The 22,714-nt window shown below is 38.0% G+C and overlaps 1 protein-coding gene across 3 annotated transcripts in view; it reads right to left on the bottom strand.

Moving 5' to 3' along the window:
- Window positions 1-22,710, bottom strand: part of opn7b (opsin 7, group member b) — a 61,735-nt gene extending 39,025 nt beyond the window's left edge. The window contains exons 1-2 of one of the 3 annotated variants that reach the window (XM_055013091.1): window positions 22,506-22,710; window positions 22,256-22,350 (exon numbers count right to left, since the gene is read on the bottom strand). The gene's annotated coding sequence lies outside the window, so the exon portion shown is untranslated. Of the gene's footprint in view, window positions 1-22,255 lie in introns of all 3 variants that reach the window. The other 2 variants (XM_055013090.1, XM_023273606.3) reach the window with 2 other exon arrangements.
- Between the last annotated feature and the right edge of the window lie 4 nt (window positions 22,711-22,714).

Here is a 22,714-nt window from a genome sequence, read left to right as displayed (position 1 = left end):
CAGCACTGTTTATTCATGTTACACTGACAAGTATTCAGCCTTGGATTTGGAATTTGTCAAAGTGGATATTAAGTTTGACATTAAGAGTTATAAAGGCATGCAAAACAGTGGATTAATAATAAGAAGGAACACAGACATTATCACTGCTACCCAAGGCAAGTCTTGGGGTCTTGTCATCTGGTCAGATGATAACGATCGAACAATTCAGATCAATGCTGTGCTCTAAATTCAAAGATTGTGCAGAAATCAAGCGTTTGACCTTCCACTCTCCACGAGGATATCATTGAGAGGGAATAAAAACAATGGCATTATTGTTCCTCTGTTAACTGTGAACTGCTGAACTGACCAATGCTACAGGGAAAAGAGGACTGATCATATAAATGCTTTTATACGATACACAGGGCCCTCTGTCAGACTCTGACCATAACAAACAAACTGTTTCACCAAAACCAGAAATACACCTTTTAAACTTGAGGAGACATGGACATCGAGTCTGGAAATACAATTAGTAAAGCTTAAACTGTTAAGCACATTTACAAAAGGTTTTAAGTCCATTTAGCCTAATTTCAGATTCAGAGTTACAGTAAAATTCATTAGGAAGTGAAGAGCAGCCATACAGTCAATTTTTATTAGTTGTTTCATTGCTTAACATAAAAAACACAACTGCAGGTAATCCATGGTGTTTTGCTATTTGTATGAATTGCTTTGAGAAATGCACTTACTGTTTTGCAAATGTCGAGGATGATTCGAGAAATGTACCAAAGCGACTGAGGAAAAACTGTAATTACAGTGGTTTTATGGCACGAGTACATACCCAAACAACACCATGGTCACCATTTGTGGTTTCTCTGTTTCTCTGATGACGATAAACAGTTGAGTGTTAGTTAACAACAGTAGTAGTAGGAGTAGTCGTGTTGAACAAGTTTTCAGCTTGTTGCTACCATCTCATCTATTGCATGAGAGACAGCCCAGTTCTCTCAGATTTGTTCTCAGCTATGTGTCCATTGTAACCAGACATACATTTACCAATTACACTAATAGTTGTTATCCTCAATTAGTTTGCTCTTGTAAAACTGAACAGTTTGAAAACTTTTCAGCTACAGCTATCTTATACATATCACCTGTGTGTCCGTTGTTCAAGTAAGTTTTTAGCATATTGCTGCATATTTAGTAGAACAAACCTTCGGTGATGTCAGCCAGAAGTTTTGAAGCTAGGTGTGGTCCATGTAAATTTCCCTGGGCCATGGACTTCAGCCAGACCCTTACCTAACCATAAGCTTTAATGCAATTTGTTTTTTTAAAAATCCCCCCCCAAACAGTTGTCAGGAATGGGAACGTTAGCTGTAGAGACTAAAACTATTTTTGTACCAGGCTCCTAACATGTACTGTTGTAAAGTTGGACATTTTAACACGGGGGTCTGTGGGGACTGACTTACTTTTGGAGCAAGTCTCAAGGTGCCACTCGAAGAAGTGCAGATTTTGGCACCTTTGTTTGACTTTATTTTTCAGCCCAGAAGGTTGTCACTTGTTTTCAAGGGCTCAGGGCCGTAAAATTACACAATACACCCTGCTGTCATATTATAATACTAAACATTGATTGTTTTAAGTGCAAATGTGTATGGGTTCAAGCAGTTTTTCTTTTTAGATATGATGCCAAAATACCTTCCAGATTTTTTTTTGACAAAATGTTGGGTAACGAAGGCTATAAACAGGCGAGAAAAGTGGTTAGCAGACACAGAATGCATTATAAGCATTGTAAGTTTCCACTTGGAAATTCTGGGCAAGACACCTCCCTACCTGTCTTCTCTTCTTCACCTCGCTAATGATTCATATCGCACTAGGTCTGGTGAATACATCTAGGTCATCATCCCCAATACTTCTACTATTTTTGGCTGTAATGGCTTTCGTTTTGCAGCAGCTAACAACTGGAACACCTTACAAAACACCCTGCTCACCACCTTCAACCTTAAACTCCAACAGTAGTTGACTGTTGCTCCTGCTGATCGCTTCAGACCTTACTTACAAGCATGCATACACACACACACACACATTCCTACACCTCATGCACACTTTTTTCACTCACATCCATATGCTTCCATGCTTCTTACTTGTTGACCTGTTTACTTTTGTTCTAACATATGTTTATATGTGTATTTGTTCCTGCTGGCGCCGCTTAGCCAGGTCATGTTTGCAAATGGGAACTGCTTCTCAAACATTTTTACTTGGTAAAATAAAGGTCAAATAACCAAAAATCGAAATAAGGCCTAAAAACCTGAAAAACAACTTCACTTTGATAAAGTGCTCAGTGCTAAAGACTTTGTTCTGAGTGTCAAGAGAAAGATGCGAACTTGCCACAGAGAGTAATTTGTTCCCTCAGGATCTCTCTGGGGAGAAATGGTAAGAAAGATGGATATGAAGTGTGCAAACCTATTGCTTAACCTCTACATGGGAGCTGAGCAATAGGCTAAACTGTGTTACAAGAATTCAGCTAAAAGAAACTGCCAAAAAAGCAGACAGAATGGAAGCATTAATGTGATCTTTCTATTTTATTTTCTGTTGTTTGTGTTGTTGATATGACAAAAACGAAATGGAAGTGTTCAACCATGTAGCTGCAGTAGGGCATTACCTTAATTATATGTGACATTTTGCTCAATAAATGTAAGCTTGAATATATTTTACAAGAATCTGGTGGTTCTACCAAATACAAACAATTTCAGTCCAACATTGCAATAGCGTAATGGATGTTTTTTACAAGTAGGTATTTTAACCTCAACACAGCAACAATAACAACAAAAAAACAGCAATTAAACAAACCGAAAAATGAATATCACATTGAGCGTTGGCTATAATAAATATGTAAAACTGAAATAGCATTGATTAAATTAGGATGGTCTCTTCTGTTAGTGTGGTATTGAATGACTGATCACTTTGTCTCTTGCAGTTATGTTTGCTGTTATTGTCTATTTTCTTAAACTTTCACACTTTTTTGTCCACTAAGGTCCAGATCTTAAAGCATCATTAATTACTGTTTTTCAGACTCTGTTTCAGGATAATTTGTTACTGCCTTCTAACCTAACCCTAGCCGCTAGCATAGCCCTAGCCACTGCGAGAGAAGCTAGTTCCCTGATTTGTGACAACGACTTGTGTTTCCTGTTCAGTTTTTGCAGTGTCTGCTTTACAGACAGAGAGAGGAGGTTGCATCAGACCTGAAGTAAGCGCATTTAATTTATTAATAATCGGTCACCAATAATTGGGAAAATGGAAAATATCAGCCACAATAATCGGCCCGGCTGATAATCGGTCAATCCTTAACTGAATGATCAAGTTCGGCCTTTTGCATTCCACGTTTGCAAGTGATAAACCAGAAACTGCAGCTGAGGTTGTTGAAGTCATCATTTTGGGGACAACTGGTCATTAACCAAAAAAAGAATCACCAAGGTCCTCATGGCACTAGAAGAAAAGTCAGGGGGTCATCAAAGTTAGAGAGATTCATCCAGGCAGTGGGCCATGTCATGGGCAGATGTTGAGATATTTCAGTCTGGACTAAAATGATGAAGCATCTGACAAACTAGCAGTCCGACACTGTCATCCCAAGAGCCACGTCACCAGTGCTGCCAGAACATACTTGACCTATAGCGTCATTTGACTTGTGAATATGAATATCAGCTTTAAAAAAGGTGACATAAATTCATAGAATAGTGTAGAATAAAATACAGTCAAATAGAATAAAAGAGAAGAGAAGAGAATAGAATAGAAATAGTTTATTAATAGCCGAGGGGAAATTTGGTTGCTACTGCAGGAAGAGTACAGTTCCCACCACCATAAATACAGATAAATAAACAAAAATGTGCAGTAATAAAAATCAACAGTAAGAAAAATGCAAACTGTCCTATGTCAAGAGTGTACAAATGTTAAAGTGTTTTATATGTAGTACAAATAGTGTACAGGAGTGCCAGAGTAAACAAAAAAGTGTACGATTTCAAATTGCAGAACCAGATGCTACAAGATGCTCTCTGCCAGCCAGGGGTGATGCACTGAAAAGAGTTATTGCTTGTAGATGGCTATGGAAGTTAGCTAATTAAAGCAAGCAATGTAATGTGTGAAGCAATGCACAGATATTTGTCTCAGTTGTGTAGGAGGAATGAGACAGAAGCAATATAATTAAGTCACATTGTGGTTACTTTGCAAAAAAAGGGAGGATTGTTGAGTGCTGCTTATGGCTCCAAAACAGGTGTGAACAATGGGTAAAAAGCAGGTGCTCTACAAGGACCAGGCCCGCGGATGAATAGAAATACAGAAAAAACTTGCTGAAGCAGTAACTGTGACTTGAACTGAAGCAAGAAAAGTCCGAGGCACTCTGTACTTACTCAATTAAAAGTCCTTTATTAGCTACATGGACACCACCAACATGTTTCGACACCAAGTCTTCGTCAGGGCAACATTTGTAAATGAACTGAACAGCAGGAAGTCTACTTTTAAAAAACACTTAACAGGAAGTCACATGATCGTGTGTGGTCATGTGACTCCACCCAAGTATTCAAATAAAATATATACACTTTGGAATATTTTCACAGAGCAATAGGCAAGCATATCATCCATAATGCATAAATAAAGCTCATTATGTAACACTATATTTCAATAATAAACCATGATGCATCATGTTAACATATAGAAGAAAATAAATAATGAAAAAATTACTGACTGCAAGGCACTGTGTGTAGAATAGGAAACAGTGGCATGAAACAGTGAGTAAACCCTCATCATCAAAGACAATCATTCAGAACACATTAATATATTTACAGAAACGGAGAAAAGTCTATTTCTTCATTTAGTCCAGGGAACACAGTTGCTTTCAAAGAGTGGATCCAGAAGGTTTCCCTCTGCAATAATCTTTTCAACCTGTCACCCCCTCGGGGAGTGTTCTCAATAACTTCAATTGCCATGATTGTGAGTTCATTAATGTTTGTGTGGGTCATGTTCTTGAAATGTTTTGCAATCGGATATTCCATGTTTCCTTTACGGATAGCATATTTGTGTTCTGCAAAACGCTCTTTCAGTTTTCTTTTTGTGCGACCAATGTAAAAACACCCACAAACACAGTCCAGTCGGTATACCACATGTGTTGTATTACAGTTTGCAAAAGAACGACATTTAAAAGTGTAGGTGCATGTAGAGTCCATAAAATGTGTAGAACGATTGATCTGTGTGCAATGGACACATGCCCCACATCTGAAGGTGCCAATGGGTTTTTTGAAAAAAGTCTCAAGTTTTGATGCTGGCAAATAGTTTTTGACGATTTTGTCCTTGAGGGTGGGGGCTTTTTTAAATGTCGTTCTTTTGCAAACTGTAATACAACACATGTGGTATACCGACTGGACTGTGTTTGTGGGTGTTTTTACATTGGTCGCACAAAAAGAAAACTGAAAGAGCGTTTTGCAGAACACAAATATGCTATCCGTAAAGGAAACATGGAATATCCGATTGCAAAACATTTCAAGAACATGACCCACACAAACATTAATGAACTCACAATCATGGCAATTGAAGTTATTGAGAACACTCCCCGAGGGGGTGACAGGTTGAAAAGATTATTGCAGAGGGAAACCTTCTGGATCCACTCTTTGAAAGCAACTGTGTTCCCTGGACTAAATGAAGAAATAGACTTTTCTCCGTTTCTGTAAATATATTAATGTGTTCTGAATGATTGTCTTTGATGATGAGGGTTTACTCACTGTTTCATGCCACTGTTTCCTATTCTACACACAGTGCCTTGCAGTCAGTAATTTTTTCATTATTTATTTTCTTCTATATGTTAACATGATGCATCATGGTTTATTATTGAAATATAGTGTTACATAATGAGCTTTATTTATGCATTATGGATGATATGCTTGCCTATTGCTCTGTGAAAATATTCCAAAGTGTATATATTTTATTTGAATACTTGGGTGGAGTCACATGACCACACACGATCATGTGACTTCCTGTTAAGTGTTTTTTAAAAGTAGACTTCCTGCTGTTCAGTTCATTTACAAATGTTGCCCTGACGAAGACTTGGTGTCGAAACATGTTGGTGGTGTCCATGTAGCTAATAAAGGACTTTTAATTGAGTAAGTACAGAGTGCCTCGGACTTTTCTTGCTTCAGTTCAAGTCACAGTTACTGCTTCAGCAAGTTTTTTCTGTATTTCTCTTCTCACATTGTGGTTATTTTGGCTCAGGAAGAAGCTGGTGATCAAACCACCAAACTTTCAATTAGTGGATGAGCCACTCTACCACTGGAGCCACAGGCAATCATTTTAGGATTTTAGGATGAAACTACACAATTTTAACAGCAAACTGAAAAAACACATTTTAAATTGAATATGTTTAAATAAATAAATTTAGCAGTGAGGATAGTTGCAGTTAAGCCAAGCTTTTATTTCCTGTACTGATTATTTCATAAAGACGATTGTAGAACACCAAAATTCTAATTGCAGGGCTCACTTAGAGTTTTTTCTTTTCTTATGTTTTTAAGAATTTTGTCCTAAATACTCATCTTTGAAAGCCCCACGCTGTGCAGTCATACAATGGAAGGAAACAAAGGAAGATTAATTGGACTTTTCCACATTCGCTTAAAATGTGCCATTTGTTTTGAGCAAAATAATGAGCTCTAGCTGTAATCAAAATAGAAGCTACTTCATATTCATTTCAAAGGAAAAATAATTCAGTTGTGTGTCTTTGTGTTGGTGTTCGGTTTTAATGAATTTCACAGCTGCAGTAGTGGGCATGTAGGGAAGAACTGTGTTGGCGCCAGACTGTAAATCATTTAGAGCTGACCCCTGTGACTTTTCATAACACAGCTAACTGTCTGTGAACTGCTTTGTGTCACATGGTGTCAAAGTAGTCAACCTCATAGTGGTGCTGTGGTGAAATCTACAAAATTTTGGGACCACTCATCTAATAGCCAATAAGATAATTTACTTGGTATCAAATTGGTAGCCTATCAGACTGACACTACCTTGAGCCACTAGGATAAAAAGAGGGAAACTCAATCTGTATGTCATCTTTGAGCTCATCCTAATCAGTTTTACTGTGTTGGCCACAGATGGTTGAGCCCATTTTCAGTACCGGTAATTCCTAGATTGCATGTGATCAGAAAACCAAATATAATTTCTTTAACATCCATCCGTGTTTTGTGAAAGAGACAGAATTATGGCATATAGTGACCTTATAAAGTAGATTGGTTATTGTCCAGGCGTGACTGTTAGTCTGTGTCAGTGTCATTATAAGGTCTAGTGTTTTGGCTATCCTTATATTTATGAAGTCATTGCGGGCTGTCAAATCAGTTTTTACTGCCGCAACAGTGCTGTTACCTTCCATAAATTTTTCCCTAAGGCAATATGAGCGCCACACAGTGTGACGCACAGTTTGTAAGATTGTGAATAAGAGCTGCAGGAATCATTACTGACAGATCTCCTGAGCTGAGGTACTGAAATGAATATCTGTATGAGATAAAATCAGATCTTCTCCTAATCCTTACGTAGCTGCTATATCACATATGAATACTGAAGGAAAAATTAAATAAAAAACACTGGCTGTGAAGAATAAAAATTTTACACTGAATATAATCTCAGGGTTTGCAGGTTCATGCAGTATTAATGTAGTCTTTGATGAGTGGGTATTTCCACAGCCTAGTGGATGATTGTTATTTCCATGCAATTCCAGCGTGGGTGGGTCTGGAGTAAAATGAAATGGAACAGCTACATAATTCTTGTGTGTTGCAGAGGGAAACAATCGTTTGTGATGTTATTCAGTGACCCAGGGGAAGGCTTATGCTAAAGAATGTTGGTTAATCAGATGTGAACAGTGGGAGAAATGAAAGACAAATGATTGTGGTCCTGATTGTTGTTGTTTTTTCCTTTTGACAAGGGGCTACACCTCATTTATTTGCGATGCCTTTTGGATAGGCTACAGTGATGGATTGTGAGCAGAAAAATATGTGCATGCTAAAAAATCTTAAGGAGACATTCCTCAAAATGTTTCCTAGATGCCAGTCTTTACTCACTCATAAAACTTGCCTACTAATTTAATTTACATCCAACCGGAGTGAAGGTTAGACATCTGTTACAAAATGTTTCACAGATGATTCACTCTTAATTTGCAGCCATTGTAGGTCTTCTGTTTTGTAGCTTTCTGTAGTTGTAGGGTTTTTCACTGCAATGTGTCAGTTACTCTGCAAGTCGGGCTACATTCGAGGTATCCACCCGAGAGTTCCACATCAAAGGAAAAGGGATTTTCTGGCTGAGCATGAGGCTGATGGTTTGATCCTAGACCAATTTTTGCAAGAAACTGACAGCATGAACTCAATAATTGTTGAACATGGAAGAAACGGATTAAAAGGCAGAGATGGGGTAATTATTTCTTGGACGGATTTTACAAAACAGCACAGCAAACATTACCTCCCATTCAGAAAGCTCATTCGATAACGCTCATTTCAGTGTCTTGCCAGTACATGGATAATCCACTGTGTCATGTACCGTGTCTCTTTTTTTTTTTTTACAGATACAGATATCTGTAACAGGCTAGCAGGAAAAATATTGCCAAAATGATTAAGTTAAAATCCTACATTAACTTTAAGGAGTTTAAATTGTGTTAAACAGTTTTACTGCCTGATCTTCAGGCTTATGACCTTGGATAAAACATTACCCTTCCATCTTGATTAATTCCGACACAATCTTTCATTTCAGCCTGTGATTGTCTCATAGACATAGATAGAGGCTTTATTGTCAAAATAAAGCCATTCATTTATTCATTTGTGCAAAATACAACGAAACTTGTGTGGTAACTTTATTAAATTATTAGTAATTTAAGAAGAATTAGGTTTAGGTTGGACAAAAACAACACTTGGCTGATTTGTTCACCTTGTTTGGAATTCACAAGTGCACCGTCAGTGTGTTGCTTTAAACGAAGTTGTCCTTTAATACTGGACGAGTTTCAAGGTGTTTACACTTCAGAAGAGTGTAGGACAATTTTTTTGAGTCTACCATCATAAAAGCAACGCCTTCAACCATACACTTCCCTCACACTCCAGTACCATCGTTTGAATATCCAGTGACTAAATAGCATTCAGGATTCAGGTTGATAAAAATGAGGTTGAACAGTATAAGAGCCTGAGTAATAAACTACTTTTTTTGTTGCAATTAAACATGTTTTTGAGAACATTTTAGAAGCAGAAAGCATGGATTATCAGCCAAAGACAGCAGTGGACCTTAGCTTCTGTGTGACTGTGAACCGCAGAGGTAAATGTCTAAAAAACTGATGCAACAACCCAAAGATTTAGTTTGAAGTTATCACAAGAGATTGAACGGAAGCATTTACTTCCTTAGGTTTTATCCACCAATAATGGAGGAGATAGGGAGGTGTCTATGCCCAGGGACCAGTCATCTCATAAACTGGTCAGTGGCTAAAGTGGGCCAAAGATTTTTCTTTCAACAAGAAATACAGCAAAATTGGGTATCACAAATATGAATTTTGACTATGACTGAAGTTAACCACGCATCTATTGAGTTTGGTTGATTAAACCACTGCACCATTCCACACAGCTGTTACAAAGAGTGTAAAAATACAAAATAGTTTTATTACCCAAAAATCTAAAGCCCTGCAGCAGGGCCTAGAACTTCTGTTAACTCTTCAGACAAGTTAATATTTTCTCACTGCCTTCCAGTGGGATCCTGTGGACATTAAAACTCTTTTATTCCCTTCAACCATCTTCTGTGATACTGTTAGAGAAATCTCCTATTAAAGATGATGTTTGGCTCTTTTGATGTCTGTGCCACTAACCAATTGTGCTATTAGCTTTCTAGGATTAATATAAGTCAGTGAAACCGTCTTTGAGACTAATCTAAGAGCAAAATTAAATCTGCCTAAACACTATACAACCAAAACTAAAAACTAAACATGTATTCGAGGACCGTCCATGGTCTACCTTTCCACTAAGTTTCATAAAATTCTGCCTATTTTTGCTACAAACAAACGAGTAAACAAACAAATAGCACTGAAAAGCATGAAAGCGTTGGAATTCTGAAAAATCATTGTCAAACTAGAGTTACAAGCTTTCCAATCATAACTAAAAAGATAGTGTACCATGATGTCAAACTCAAGGTGAAACTTTTGTCATTCAGGACCATACAGTGAAAAGCAAAACGCAATTATGTTTCCCTACTTCAATGTGATCATTAAATAAATCAATTATCTAATCTTTTGATTTTAATGTCTAACTTTTAACATTCAGTCTCATTCTTTAATTTTTAAACTGCCTTGTTCCGTTGTTTATGTGTGTTAATCAAGCCAATTATTCATTTAATTTATTATCATTTTTACAATTTACTTTAATTGATTGCTCTGCCTTGTCTCTTTGTCTTGCTTGATTGTCTGTGTTGCATGTTTTGACTCTCAAACCACCTTGTGAATGCTGTTCTTCGGGGTGCTATATAAACAAAGTTATTATTATTATTATTACTGTTATTTAATAAATAAAAACATGCATTTGCCTAATAGAACAGGTCATCCAGATAACCATGTGTGTAACAGTGTAAGGGGTGTGTTCTGTTCTGTATTAATTTTATACAGAATGCTGGATTTGCATATTGCACTTTTGTTCTAAACCAATATAATGCATTACACTTTTATTTCATTTATTTATTTTTTTCTGGATATTTGTTTTTTTTGTTGTATGAGTGGTTTGTGCACCAGATCCCTCTGTCCAAGACAAATTTCTCCCAAGGGAGACTAACAAAGACACTTTGACCTCGACCTTGATGGAGCAAACAATTCTGTAGTCACTTTTTCACAGTTTTATTGCAAAATTTTTCTGTTTAAATTCTGACACAGTGGTCTAATGTGGGCAGGTATTATGGCACTACGTCCCCATTGGCTAGCTACTTATTGATGTACAGGAAAATGCATCAGAACTGCAACAAGCAGCAAGTCTTTAAAAATATTTCCTCTTGTCAACGCCAATTTATTGAGCTTATTTGAGCTGCAAACATAATATAATGTATGGAACATCTTGAGTTGTCTCTAAAAAAATCGTAATACGTTGTTACATGACTGCACATTTTACTGTACCTGTACATACATATATTTTTTCTGCACAATTGCAGTGCCCATTCAAAACAAGTCTGATTGGGAAAAGTGGCAATAAAATAGATATTGGGACAGCCGATAGTTACTAAAGAGAGCAACCGAAACTACTTCATGTCAGGCTGCAATGTATTTGCACACAGTTTGCCCTAATGTAGGCAGTGGTGGTGCGATAGTTAAGTTTCTGGACAACTGGTCAGAAGGTCAGTGGTTCAAACCCCGATGTGGTCACTGTCGGGCCCTTGAGCAAAGCCCTTAACCCTTCCTGCTCCAGGGGAACTGTACTATGGCTGACCCTGACTGGGATAAACAAAAAGCAACATTTCACAGTGCTGTAACGTATTTGTGACAAAAAAAAAGGCAAATTATTATTATGTAGTCACAGACTATTACCTCATTTCTTTTCTTTTATGATTCTTACCCAATGCTCATTCAAACTACTTCAGACTCAGTGAAGCACTTCCTTGGGACCTCTGCAATACAACCACCAAGTGTCAAGCAGATCCAATAAACGGATGTTGGGAAACACGAAGAACAACCACAAAAACATACACACTCTCCTTCATTTATTAGTGAGATGAGTGTGATGTTTAAGAGCGGAAATGAAAGAGGCCCAGGCTATCTGATATTTTAAAATTGTATAAACAAACAGCTCTCTAAGCAGCCCAGCACTACTAAGTGAAAAATCCAGCTGCCGAGATCTTCCTAAATAATCACAACTGCGGTCAAAGGTGAAGAGACTGCACAAACAACCACTCTGCGCTGTATTATATTGTGTTTATCTAGGGTAGTCTATCAACCCATTTGTACTCTATTTCTTTCCTCTTTTAAATCTGGGACAACAGAGACAGATTTTGTTAATCAGAGAAGAATGTCCCCTCTCCATGCTGAAGGTTTAGTACTTGTTTCCATAAACTTCCACAATTTATGGGTTCCTGCAAGCTCTTACAGTAATGACATTTTATCTCATTTTCCTGAGCATAATATTTCATTTTTGCTGCCCTCAGATTTGACCTGTCAAGAATTCACCATAAAACATAGTTGATGATGTATGAGTTCATAGAGCAGGAACTGGTAGCACTTTCACATCTTAGCCCTACTGTGTGCCCTTAGGCTAACTATTCCACTGTCATTATACACTGATGAGCCAAAACATTACAACCCCTTACAGATTGTCTCTTGATTATAACTTAAAGACCTCCTGCAGTGAAATTCTTTTTTTTTTTACCTTGTTAACATGTTCTTATTGTGTTTTTAATATGCTAGAAGACAAATGAAACATGAGCATTTGAAATGTGACACTGCAGACAACATTCCCAAAAACACGCTTTCAGACAAACCTATAAGGAATCAATCCTGTCAGCTTGCAGGTTGGAGCTTTCCACATCATTGTTCATCATTATCACATCATCATGTTCAGAATCGGTTTCTGGTTCGAACGTATACGGCTGAATTATTCCAATATTTCAGCTTGCTATTGCATAGTGTAGAGTAGTTTCACAGTATTTCACCAGAGATACATGAGATGGTGTTCAAGTGGGAATGGATGCGAGGAGAGAGAAGTAAGGACTTCAAATTCTAGATTCTCAAGGAAACATCTCAGCCATTTAAGGCAGAAAGGGATTATTGTCAAAAACTTCTAAATATGTAAGTTTGACACACAGAGGTGAGGTTTTAGGGGTTTATGCAGTGACTGGAGAGGGATTTTGAGAATTGCACATGGAAAGATTTGGGATATATTAAATGTGAAGTGAACAGCCAGTTCTAGAAGTCAGTGTTTTGGATGCTTGAGAACCAAATTGTTCGGTAAATATGACATATGGTCATCTCCAAAACCGCATGGCTTGTTGGACGCCTCTTGTCACCAGTGATGAGCATGCATTGTAAGTGGTTCAAGGAGGGAAACTTCACAAATCAGCGACAGTGATTAGGGAGGTTTGCAGGAGTAAGTCTAATCTGTGGCTCCAACAGTTTACAACAGGGTTTAAAGGGGTTTTCTGCTATGATCTTGGTGTCAGATGCAACAGGGCACCTTTACAAGTCTTGTACAGAGCATGCTTTTTTGATTCAAAGCAATTTTTGTGGCGTACTAGGTAACAATAACGTATTAGTCAAGAGTGGTCAGAAGTGTTTTGGCTTTTCAGTGTAAATTTATGCAGCCTATTTAATGGGAGCACAATAGTGGGTGGATATGTTGCTTGCTCCAGTATTTTCATAACCTTTAAATCCACTTTTCACATTTGCGTGGTATTTTCATACCAAGCGCAATGTGTACAATGCACAAGTGCACAAGGAAAGGTGCAAACAGGTAAGATAAAGTCAAGGAGCACAAAGTGAGTTGTCAAAAAATGTGTCTCCTGCAGCGTCAATCTGCTGCCAAACTGATGGTTTGAAAAACAGCAAACAAAAACTTGTAGAAATGCTTCTCTTGCCTTCCATCACGATCCTTCTCTTCCTCCCCTAAAATTTTCTCCCCCAGTTAAATTTTTTTTATAGTCTGAAATTGCTGATCATCATTTTTTAAAATTTTTTTTTTTTTTTTTTACTGCACCTCTTCAAAGGCTTCGGGTTGTATCACCCCAAGACCTGCTACAGTGGCATAATCATAGGTGCTGAGAGAAGGAGTGTGGTACTGTAGTTTAGACTCTGTCAGACAGACATGAGAGGCTTTGGGCCAGAGGGAGAGCAACACGGAGATGTGATGTAATCTTTCAACAGACAAAGAAAGTCATGTAAGTGATGAGGGGAAGAGACAGCGAGGGATGTGGCCTTTTCTGCTAACGTCAAACTGAAATCCATAGAGATGATTAAATGAGTCATTTCAAAGTTAATGAGATCGGAAGTCTTGTTTGTATAATACATGTGGGAGTGTATAGTGTGCAGTTTTTTTTAAATGAATTTGTTCTTGATTGTGTACATTCTTGCCAGTGTGTTGTTAGGAAAGGTAGCGCTCTGATGTCGTACTTTCAATGAACTGGGGGAGGATTATGAAAGACAACACACGGTGACTGTGAGTTTGTTTCCATGGTTGCAACTTGGAAGCGAATTTGTCATCTTTCATGATTGTAAATTGATTTGTAGTTCAGTGATTAGGGTAGAAAAGTACAAGAGAGCAGATAAAATGTACGCTCTAACAAGAGTCTACATGCAGCTCTATAGTGGTTTTTCACATGTGCTGCTTAAATTACATCTATTGGTGGCAGGTTGTATTTTGTATTCAAGCTGCTCATAAGGGTTTGTGTGGTTCACATGAGAGTGTTATAACCCATAATCATGTACACAATTGCATTAGACATGGCAGTGTACTTGTTTTATTGTAGTTTGTTAAGCCTGAACAGTGCTGAGATAATGAAGCCATTATTTACAGAGATAGGTGGGTAGACATTTGAGGAGTGTGCTTACAGTGCACACAACCTCTTAAATTGGCGAATACTGCCTTGTCAGTGGAATTTTGTGTGTAAATGTATGCCTCATTTTTATGCATTTGTTAGTGTGTGTAAAGTCATGTTCATGTTGTTCTTACAGTCTAAGCTGCGAGTGACAGGCTCATATATAATGCATGAAGTACATGAGGATAAGGATAGCTGACATTTGGTTGCTCGTCATTCAGGATATATCTTCCCTAGGGGAATGACCATGCTTGCAGATAATCACACAGGGGTATTTATACACACACACACACACACACACACACACACACACACATGCACACACGCATGCACGCTGTACAGAAGCCAAAGCATGATTTCTTCAGGGTAGTGTAAATGGCAGATGTCCCTGCCAGAGTCAAAGACTCAATTCAGCTCTGAGGCAAATCACCCAATCTCTGTGTAACATCATTTAGCAGCATTTGAGCTTTTAATGTATTACACAATTGTGCATATACAGTATGGGTTCATATAGGCACATTAAACATGTCGTTACATGTTAAAGTCACAGTTAAATATCGGTAATCTGTGCATTTTTTAAACATGATTTTTCCAGGCAGGCTGAATAATGAGGCAGGCCCAGTGCAGCCAGATTAGGCAGAACATGTCACATCACTTGAAGCATAATAGCAAAACAACCAGTCTGTTGCACAAAATCATGTTGTCTACTGCAACAGGGCAGCACAGTATAAACACACACACATAACACTCTGACAGAGTCATGGAAAAAGCAGCTGCTCAGCCGGGGCTTACTGTTGCAATCACATTTATATTTTTAAACTGGCTGTTTGTGTCTCGTCAGTAGGAGGAGACCAGAAGATGTGACGCCGTTACAGCAAAGCAGTTGAAGAGCTGCTTAGACAGTTTAAGTTTTGTTTGGGTGCGGTCTGTGCTGGCAAAGATCCTGATTCTGTTTTAACCTCATTCTAATCTGAGTTAATAAGCAAGTATTCAATGAACCTTGGACTAGTTAAAAAAAACAATATTCCAATCAAACACATTCATTTCCTGCCACTAACAATGTCAATGTCGATCCCTTACTCAGACTTTTACGATTAATTTGCTTACGTTTAGATTTATAAATAACTATGAAAGCCTCACAAATTGCTAAATGTTAACGCATGGAAATGGATTGTGAAGAAGGTTATCAGTTAGAGATAAAAACAAACGAATGAAGTGAAACCTTTTTAATTTTTAATTTCAATACCAAAAAATAATAGAGTAATTGTTTGATATTAAAATAAATTTGGAAATGATAACGCAGTACAAAGAATGAGAAGGAATAAAATTGCCAAAACAGAAATGAAAAACGTAAACTTACAGACTGACCTAATTGAACACAAAGAAACTGTAATATTGTAATCAAAGTTTTTATCTCAGCCTCATAGTTTTATCCCACAATGGGTAAAAGAGTAAAAGACTGTTTACAGAGCAGCAGGACTTTCTCTTTAATGCAAACCAGGAAACAATTCCATCATCAGTAAAACATTTCATGGACCCCTGAAAAAGAATGTTATTTTCTCCAATTTAGTAAAGAAAAGTATAAGTCATTAACATCCTGTGGAAAGGTGGGAGATAAGGTATTGCTTCATTTCAACACAATCATATTCCTGCTGTAGAGCAAAAGCAAAAATTAAATGAAACATAACCCAGTGAAGCCTGGGGAATTTAGGGAAAGTTGGGTCCAGTTTTGAGCTTTAGGCTGAGAGTCTCATGGTCTAATTGGGGAATAGAAAGCAGTGGGTGATTATGGTTAATTACAATCGCCATGATCGGAATAAATCCTGGTACCCCTTGTCCTTAGTGAAACCAATGCCTGTGGCACACTCACAATCCCCACATGACACGTGGGAAATTGAGGAAACATGGAAATTATCACTGTGTTAGCATAAACCATGAAATTAATGGTAACACAGGAAAGAAAATATGTGCTTAAAGTAGTTCATTCCACATAAACTGAATCCCTAAAGTTGCAGTTGAGAAACAAGGTGACCTGTAGAATTAATGAAATGTTCTTTTTTTGTCTTTTCCCGTTGACCATTTAATGTGGACAATGACAAAGACCACAGCTGTCGACAATGTGTTCATAGTTATTTGCCAGATGGATGGAAAATTGCATATTAATCATAGGGTTTTTTGGAGGACAGGTAAAAAAAATCAAAGTTTTTTCTTTGACCAGCTGTGAGAACATCTTGTAACCTGTAACTTTTGCACGGATATTAAATCAAGCATGAGCAGCACATGGGATCAAATCCACTGAACAGAGACAGCTACAGAAATTTCCTCCCAGGTTTGCTACACTTGCTGGCTAAAGTAAAAGGTCTGAATACCAATTCACAGTAAAATAACTAAATGTGTGATGGAAGGTAGGCAGCATTTGGTTATGATCTTTTGTTTAATCCTGTAGATTCTGCAAAAAATACCCTTTAGCTCTGATTCATTGCTGTACAGCTGGGTAAAAAAGCCCATGTTGAGAATGCCCCAGACTAGATGCTTCTCTGTTTGGCCTATTGCTCAAGGCTGGATTCGTCAGCGTCTTATCATACATAAAAATGTCTCCAGAGAAATTAACAGAAGCCTCTAATTAGGGCTTGTCAAAGTTGCCCCCTACCCCTCTAAAAAACCACATCCTATCAATCCAATCATTTTATGAGATTTTTAAGCCAATTCATGGAAGTTTATTCATACTGGACATCAGAGATAATGATATTCTCCGAAAGCGCAGGTTACACTGAATCCAGAAGTATGTGTGTCTGTGTGTTAGGATTTGACTCAGTTGTGATTCAGAGAAGAATTTCAGATTTTTCACTGAGGGTTTGAATGAAATGTTTATGAGTTTGTCTCCGCTGGTGCTATGAATATTGACCGTGTTTGCAAGCAGTCCCAATTAGTAAACTACAATATCTCGCTTCCCATTGATTTTATATCACCGGCATGTAATTGTCCCTTTTACCTCATACAGTGCCTCAACAGCTAGTCCCTTCTTGAAATATTCATCCACCGTTTAACATGTTAAAGTAAGTAGCATTTTTGATAAATTGAGAAAGACAACTGTTCGGCTCATCAAGCTGTAGCTGCACAGCATTTTGTTTCCCCTTAAGCAAATGTTAGGTGTATAATGCATGCAAAACATCAGTAATTTGCTCAGTTGATAGTCACTGCATGTTAAAGCAGTACTGATATTATTTTCACTGTGCTGTTTCTTGTTTTTCTCTGTCAGCTGCAGCACAGCAAGCCCTAGTGAGAAGTAAACACTGATTCCCCTTGCAGCAAAAGCTGAAAACGAAATGAGTCAGGACAGGGTTAATGAATGTCACACAGCAGTGACAAAATCGGTTGTGAAAGCCTCACAACTCAGCAGAATGTGCAGCAGAATGTCTTGATTCTCAACTGGTTTCAGATTCAATAAATTGTTGCTGAACCACATTCCTACCCTCTGCTGTAGTTCAACTCAGACAGATTTTTTTCCCACAAACAAAATAGACATAGTTAATGAGTTTGCTTGTAATATACTGTATGTTGGAATTTATTCCAAAATATTCACGCAACTTATCTGTCAGATTGCTATTGCCTTAGCTTAGATTTTCTAGAAAGAGAAAATCAATCGCCATATGTTTTGTAAAGGCCTAATTTTTAAACCAATAAATCAGATAAGATTAAATCCAAGCATGAACTCCAGCATGAATTGATGACATGAAAAAGAATACAAAGACTGCATGTTATTTACAGAAACAACAAGGAAATATTGGTATATGTTCACTATACTCACAATGAGCAGAAACTCTCAAAAGTAGACACTTGAGCACACAGAGCATAAATATCTCATGCAAGACCCTGGAGTCACGGAATACGATGCTAAATTACAAAGGACATGGCACTGTGCGGGGAACAAGAAACAATCTAAACTCAAAGCGAACACATTATTCTTCAGCTATAAAGTGTGCATTGTGCTTTTCCAAGTTCAGTGTCACATCATCCCCGAGGCATGTCTGACTTCTGTTGTTTTATGACGAGACGATTTTAGGTAACAACCTTCATTTCAAAGATGAAAGTTTCCTTCGAAGGAGAAACCATAATGTCTTCTTTGTTTAATTGTGAGAAAACTTACTGTCTCACAGTCAATGATCTTATGCTCTCCAATATCGAAGACCAGAAGAAAACAAAACAACCGTAAGTGGAAAAGCATGTGCTTGACATTTGTTCTGGCTCCCAATCCCTTAAGCTGAATTCTTTATCTTTTAGCAAAGATATTCTTTGAAAGTCAGTTTCTTTGATCTGTTATTTATGTTGTTGGGTTGTTTGTGTCTTCTGGCGACAGACGTATAAGTGACTTTTTTTTTAAACAGCTTCTGAACTTCCTGTAGGATTTTGACCTGTTAAGTTCCTTTTAATTTCAGCCTGCCTCCTTAACATTTTCAATTTCTAACATAAAAAGAGTGAAAAAAATAGAACACAGATGATTGGCTTGTCAGTTATAGTGAATGAAACAGAGTAAATTGACCCAGATCTACACTCTGGCGGATGGTTAGTTTCATAAGTCGATGGATGGATGGCCTCTCTCTGAAGTTGGACATAGCTAGTGCATGCGTGACTATGTAACCACACTGGAACCGTAATGAATGTTCATTCATTATGCACTCCTACACTATGTCACTGACCTCTTCCACTTACATCTGTGTACAAAGACGAGGATAATGAGGCATTCTGAGTGCGTGTGTGAGTAGTGTGTGCATCTGTGTGTGCTCGTGAACACATGCATCAACACCAACGATCTACCATTGTACTTACATGTTAGAATATTTCACCACTAAAAAATAGAAATTACATTTATTTGTCCCTACAGTACATTACTGACCATCTTAAAGTAAATATGCCAAAAACACATTCGTCCAGACAAAACAAGCGAATCTTCTGGATCATGGCAGAAACATGATGCAACCACCATTAAGCAAGAACACATGCAGCCAGTGGACAGTGGTCTATAAAATACCTTTTTTGCAATTCAAAGCTCCAGTGGCAGTTCTTCATCTGCTCCATAAACCTGATTAATTTTGGACTCAGCTTTCAGCCCCACTGGTAAGTCATTGCAAAATGCCTCCCCTCCCACACCGATGTGGTTCTGTTGCACACAATGACACCTCCGTATTGTCAGAGTGGGACTAGCTGGGTTATGTCATGGGTTATATGTATAAATTCAAAAAGTAGACTCAGCCACACAGTCATACACAGGCACCAAACATACTATATACCACACATGGTTACTTTCATAATATGCGGCGCTGCAGCTACTCATCCTTTTTAGTGTTAACTGCGTCATCTCGAAAATTAAAAAGGAAAATCACAGTTCACTCGAGATGGTCTCATATCTGCATGCTACAGCCTCAGGTATTAATTACGTCATTGTCAGTAAATCTGATGATTATTTTCACAATGAATCATTTGGTCAGTGTCCCAGGTGATGTCTTTAAAAATCCCATTTTGTACTAATTGCCCAGTTTGTTTGTGCCTGAAATATACTCAGATTAAATCTGACATAAATCAGATAAAAACATCAGATTCTCACATCTGATGCTTCTGAATCAGAAAATACACACATCTGCTTGTAAAATGACGGAATATTTTTCACAATATTGGCGAAACATTTGCAGTCATTTGCTATCATGAACTGACTATTAGTTCTACCTCTACTTTATGTATCTTGTTCTGTCAGAGCTGTCTGACACCCAAACATATTCATATTTGAAACAATTTAAACTGTGAGAAGTGACAGAGAAGTGTCTTTGGTGTCTTTCTTTAGTAAAATTAAAATAATTTGTGGTTAAATTTCCCTGAACTGCATTGTGCATGTGTTTAAGCCAGTGATGCAGCATCCTGGGATAAAAATGTAGGACATAATAAAGAAACCTGCAATATTTTTGGTTTGCTGTGACCTTTGTTATATGTTCGCTTACAATTCCACATTTCCTGATGTTTGCATAAAATAGTATAATAAACCTTTTCAAAAGAAAACACGAACACACACATGCACAAAGCATAGTACAATGCTTCGTATTACACAAATTTGTCCTTTGCTTTGATTTATTGCTACTCTGTGCATCTTTTGCTCCCACTGATATTTTATCACTGGATGATCTTGTGGTCAGGGCATCATGTGAATCAAGAATAAATCTGGCAGAGACAGTGGGTATTACACATTTTCTGTTGGCAGCAGGCTACAATGCTTGGTATCTAATGCTGGACGTTGGATGTGGGTTGTCTGATTACTAGTTCTGCTGTAGAATATGGTGCAAATAATGGAATAAGTCATATATCCCCACTAACAATAATGCAGCCTTTTGTAATGCAAATAAAAAGCCCTTCTAGTTCTGCCCTTAATGTAGACCATCAAAATTACAATCCCACAAGTGGTTTCTTTACCCACTGTGAAATGTTTTTATAAAAACTTAATCACTAAGTACTTTAAATAAAGATTTATTCCCGCTGTGATTAAATTGCAGAGGAGAAAAAGGCTTGAAGGGAATCATGTTTGATTCAGAGATTTGTGCGTGCTTTTATGTTATACAACAGTTTAAGAAAGCAGCACTGAAACTGTGCAGAATCAATTAGATAAATCAAATTAACCGTTTCACTTCAGGAAGCGTGCCGGTTGGCTGATCAATAAGAGTGTATTTTCAAAGAAAGATGATTATCCTTATCACATTAATGCTCGTGGAGAACCTCCAGTCATGAAGCGCCCATGCTCAAGTAGCAATGTAAATTCATAGGAACATGTAAAAGCAAATCCATTCAGAGCACACAGAGTATAATGAGTCTGAACATGAAGCAGAGAGATGCTGCAGCACAGAGGACTTCTGATAGTCACAGAACCACATTACTAAGGGAGACATGAATATTTAGGAAAGCTGCTGAGGGAGACACTGATGATCCCTATTAGTGTTTCATGAGAAGCACATCCACTGCAACGTCTCCTTTCTTCATAGTGGAGGAGTGGTCGGAAAAAGCAACTTACATGTGCAGGAGAGATCTACTTTGAATTAACATTTCAAAGTTTATATAGTTTTATCCAATCGTTTTTATGATGAGTCATTGATCCCACTTTTTCTAATGATATTTATAAAGCGTATTGAACATACACTCCCTGTACAGTGTATTTAGTTCAGTGTATATGACACGAGAAGAACATTATGTCACTGCTGAAGCAATCCACATGACAGACCCAACTCAATAAACTGTACAGAATTCACCGTAGCATGGACCCGGTTAACTTTTGGTGCACTTGTGTTTAGTAGTTGCAGAGGCTTACAGAGTAATAAACACTCATCACCACAGGCTGTCAAAGCCACACAAAAACAATCTGACTTTGACTGCTGTAGCACCTTGAGGCAAAGTCAGAATATGTAATACTCTCAGTATTTGGGCACAAGAACCAGTGAGAGATAACATAGGGGTCATCACTTGATATAGTCAAGTCAGCTAAGATGTTTATACATATAAAGCAGGTCAGACCAGATACAATAAACAGTGAAACTGGAGCCTGAGAGAACTGCAATGTGATCTGCTGTGCTCCATTCAGCTTCAAATTTGTTTTTAAGTATGCTTCTCCAAAAAACTCCTAAGGGTGTTAGACATATATGAAAGAAAAGAAAAATAAATGGATGCTAAAAAACACACCAAATGCAGCCAGTGAAACACTTTTTCTGCTTACCTTAATGAGGGGGTATGCCAGAGTTGGCTGGAGATCATGGGTGTTGAGTCAAGTCCAGAGCGAAGCTGGTCAAACCTTCACTCATGTGTGGCAGTCTATAAGCAGAACAGTTGAACACCCGGCTTATGTGTAGCCACTGGGAAACTCTGCTGCGTGTGTGTGTGTGTGTGTGTGTGTGTGTGTGTGTGTGTGTGTGTGTGTGTGTGTGTGTGTGTGTGTGCGTGCGCTACACACTCAGGCGCTCCCTCACACAGTCACTCGGCAGAAAGGATCCACTCACAAGTCGGCAGCAGCCCGGCAGCTGTGCTCAGGGAGATCCAAGAGTGGACGGATAGAGGCAGACATGCTGCTGCCTTGTGCTGCTGCTGCTGCTGCTGGTCTCTGCTCTCTCTCCTACTCCTTTCTCTCTCTTGTCTCTCTCAGTCTGCAGCTCCCACTCTCTCCCCAGTCCCTTCTCTC

The sequence above is a fragment of the Amphiprion ocellaris genome, chromosome 8 (assembly GCF_022539595.1).
Source record: "Amphiprion ocellaris isolate individual 3 ecotype Okinawa chromosome 8, ASM2253959v1, whole genome shotgun sequence".
NCBI classification, from domain to species: Eukaryota; Metazoa; Chordata; class Actinopteri; family Pomacentridae; genus Amphiprion; species Amphiprion ocellaris.
Note: the sequence above shows the minus strand (reverse complement) of the source record. Positions and strands in the feature narration are given on the sequence as shown.